General features: G+C 62.0%; 1 protein-coding gene across 5 annotated transcripts in view; it reads left to right on the top strand.

The window, feature by feature from the left end:
• The first annotated feature begins 1,203 nt into the window (after window positions 1-1,203).
• osbpl8 (oxysterol binding protein-like 8) overlaps window positions 1,204-3,320 on the top strand; it is a 435,666-nt gene continuing 433,549 nt past the window's right edge. For all 5 annotated transcript variants that reach the window (XM_068050088.1, XM_068050083.1, XM_068050086.1 and 2 more), the window contains exon 1: window positions 1,204-1,359. The gene's annotated coding sequence lies outside the window, so the exon portion shown is untranslated. The remainder of the gene's footprint in view (window positions 1,360-3,320) is intronic.

Genomic DNA, 3,320 nt, shown 5'->3' with positions numbered 1-3,320 from the left:
ATGAATAATTTAAACTCCTGACTGAGGCAGCTGCAGATACACTGTCTCCATCAACAAGTTTAGAGTGGTTCCCATTATGACTTTACTAAATAAACATGGGTCACCCTTTGATTTGTTCCTGCCAACTTCTCAAACCAGGTTTTTCATTTGTCCTGCATTAAAAATATACAATTCCCAAATTAAAAAGTTACTTGTGGAAAATTAATACAAAGCATGAATCAGGGGATTGTAACAGATGACACTGTATTATGTTTAATTTTGAACTACCCACCACGATTCCCAGCCTGATTGAGTAATTGCCCCGCCAATCGTTACTGCACTGCTGTTAAAAAAAAATGACAAAAGATAAAAAACCTTGCAAATAATAATTTTGTCCCCTTTGTCCACGATGCACTCCAGTCCCTTGAATGCCCAGCAGACATGGAAGGCCTCAAGTGTACTGGTGGACATTGTACGCTTCCGCTCCAGGGTCACACCCAGTGCGGACATGGCGCAGAAGAGACGCATGCAGATGGAGCTAACAACCTTGTGAACCGTATTCTGTCTGGAGCTGTTAATGGTGAGATCTACTTCCTGCAGTTTGCAGAGACTCTTCAGAACTTAAGAAAGAGGAGCTGGAGTAGGCCATACGGCCCCTCAAACCTGATCTGCCATTCAATAAGACGATGGCTGAGCTACTACTTCAACCCACTTTCTGCCCTATCCCTTGATTCCCTCAGTGCCCTCGAAAACTACTTACTTAGCCTTGAATATATTCAACAACGGAGCACTGACAGTTGTCTTGGATACAGAATTCCAAACTTCCACAAGCCTGAGTGAAGAAATTTCTCATTTCAGTCCGAAACGGCGAGCTCCTTATACTAAAAATCTCCAGCTGGTGTATTAACTTTCTGTGCTTCATGTATAAGGATTCCTCAATCCCACTGCATATCAGCACTTCTTACTCTCCCTCATTAAACTCATTTGGCTTTTCTATTCTTGCTCCCGAACTGGATAACTTCACATTTCCCCACATGAAACTCCATCTGCCACCTTCTTGCCCATTCATTTAACCTGTCTGCACCCTTTTACTGCATAAATAGTTCTTTTTGCCGGTAAAGATGAGACTTTCTGTCATAGATTGAGCTGCAGCTGAGACTCACTCCTCCTAAAGGCAGGGAGGTCCTCCAGGCTGCTCAGTCGATGCTGAGTGAGTGAGCGAGCAGGAGGCGGGGCCAGTGTCGGAGGGGAGAGCAGTGGCTCGCCCAGAGATGGAGCCGAGCTCGAGCTGGATCGGGCAGGCCGTGGAGTGAGGGGAGAGCGGGACCGGAATCGGTACCGAGAGCGAGAGCGCGGCGCCAGGAGAAGCAGGAGCGGGAGGTACTGAGGGGACAAGGGGGTGGGTGGATCGGGGGGGAGAGGAGAGGAGGGGACTTGGGACTAGAGGGAGGGGGACTCGGGGGTAGGGAAGGGGAGGGGAATTGGGGGGGGGAGAGGGGGATGGGCGAGGGAGGGGAATTGGGGGGGGGAGAGGGGGATGGGGAGAGGGGAGAGAGGGAGGGGAATTGGGGGGGGAGAGAGGGAGGGGGAGAGGGAGGGGAATTGGGGGGGGGGAGAGGGGGATGGGCGAGGGAGGGGAATTGGGGGGGGTAGAGGGGGATGGGCGAGGGGGGGGTAGAGGGGGATGGGCGAGGGGGGGGTAGAGGGGGATGGGCGAGGGGGGGGAGAGGGGGATGGGTGAGGGAGGGGAATTGGGGGGGGGGAGAGGGGATGGGCGAGGGAGGGGAATTGGGGGGGGGGAGAGGGGGATGGGCGGGGGAGGGGAATTGGGGGGGGGGAGGGGAATTGGGGGGGGGAGAGGGGGATGGGCGAGGGAGGGGAATTGGGGGGGGGAGGGGAATTGGGGGGGGGAGGGGAATTGGGGGGGGGAGAGGGGGATGGGCGAGGGAGGGGAATTGGGGGGGGGGAGAGGGGGATGGGCGAGGGAGGGGAATTGTGGGGGGGGAGAGGGGGATGGGCGAGGGAGGGGAATTGGGGGGGGGAGAGGGGATGGGCGAGGGAGGGGAATTGGGGGGGGGGAGAGGGGGATGGGTGAGGGAGGGGAATTGGGGGGGGGGAGAGGGGGATGGGCGAGGGAGGGGAATTGGGGGGGGGGAGAGGGGGATGGGCGAGGGAGGGGAATTGGGGGGGGGGAGAGGGGGATGGGTGAGGGAGGGGAATTGGGGGGGGGGAGAGGGGGATGGGCGGGGAGGGGGAATTGGGGGGGGGAGAGGGGGATGGGCGAGGGAGGGGAATTGGGGGGGGGGAGAGGGGGATGGGCGAGGGAGGGGAATTGGGGGGGGGAGAGGGGGATGGGCGAGGGAGGGGAATTGGGGGGGGGGAGAGGGGGATGGGCGAGGGAGGGGAATTGGGGGGGGGGAGAGGGGGATGGGCGAGGGAGGGGAATTGGGGGGGGGGAGAGGGGGATGGGCGGGAGGGGAATTGGGGGGGGGGAGAGGGGGATGGGCGAGGGAGGGGAATTGGGGGGGGGAGAGGGGGATGGGCGAGGGAGGGGAATTGGGGGGGGGAGAGGGGGATGGGCGAGGGAGGGGAATTGGGGGGGGGAGAGGGGGAGAGGGGGATGGGCGAGGGAGGGGAATTGGGGGGGGGAGAGGGGGAGAGGGGGATGGGCGAGGGAGGGGAATTGGGGGGGGGAGAGGGGGAGAGGGGGATGGGCGAGGGAGGGGAATTGGGGGGGGAGAGGGGGATGGGCGAGGGAGGGGAATTGGGGGGGGGGAGAGGGGGATGGGCGAGGGGGGGGAGAGGGGGATGGGCGAGGGGGGGAGAGGGGGATGGGCGAGGGAGGGGAATTGGGGGGGGGAGAGGGGATGGGCGAGGGGGGGGAATTGGGGGGGGGAGAGGGGGATGGGCGAGGGAGGGGAATTGGGGGGGGGAGAGGGGGATGGGCGAGGGAGGGGAATGGGGGGGGGAGAGGGGGATGGGCGAGGGAGGGGAATTGGGGGGGGGGGAGAGGGGGATGGGCGGGGGGGGAGAGGGGGATGGGCGGAGAGGGGAATTGGGGGGGGGAGAGGGGGATGGGCGGGAGGGGAATTGGGGGGGGGGAGAGGGGGATGGGCGGGAGGGGAATTGGGGGGGGGAGAGGGGGATGGGCGAGGGAGGGGAATTGGGGGGGGGAGAGGGGGATGGGCGAGGGATGGGAATGAGAGGGGGATGGGCGAGGGAGGGGAATGAGAGGGGGATGGGCGAGGGAGGGGAATGAGAGGGGGATGGGCGAGGGAGGGGAATGAGAGGGGGATGGGCGAGGGAGGGGAATGAGAGGGGGGATGGGCGAGGGAGGGGAA

This window comes from Heterodontus francisci, chromosome 18 (assembly GCF_036365525.1).
Source record: "Heterodontus francisci isolate sHetFra1 chromosome 18, sHetFra1.hap1, whole genome shotgun sequence".
In the NCBI taxonomy this organism is placed as follows: domain Eukaryota; kingdom Metazoa; phylum Chordata; class Chondrichthyes; order Heterodontiformes; family Heterodontidae; genus Heterodontus; species Heterodontus francisci.
The sequence above is the reverse complement of the archived record's forward strand: the minus strand, read 5'-3'. Positions and strand labels throughout refer to the sequence as shown.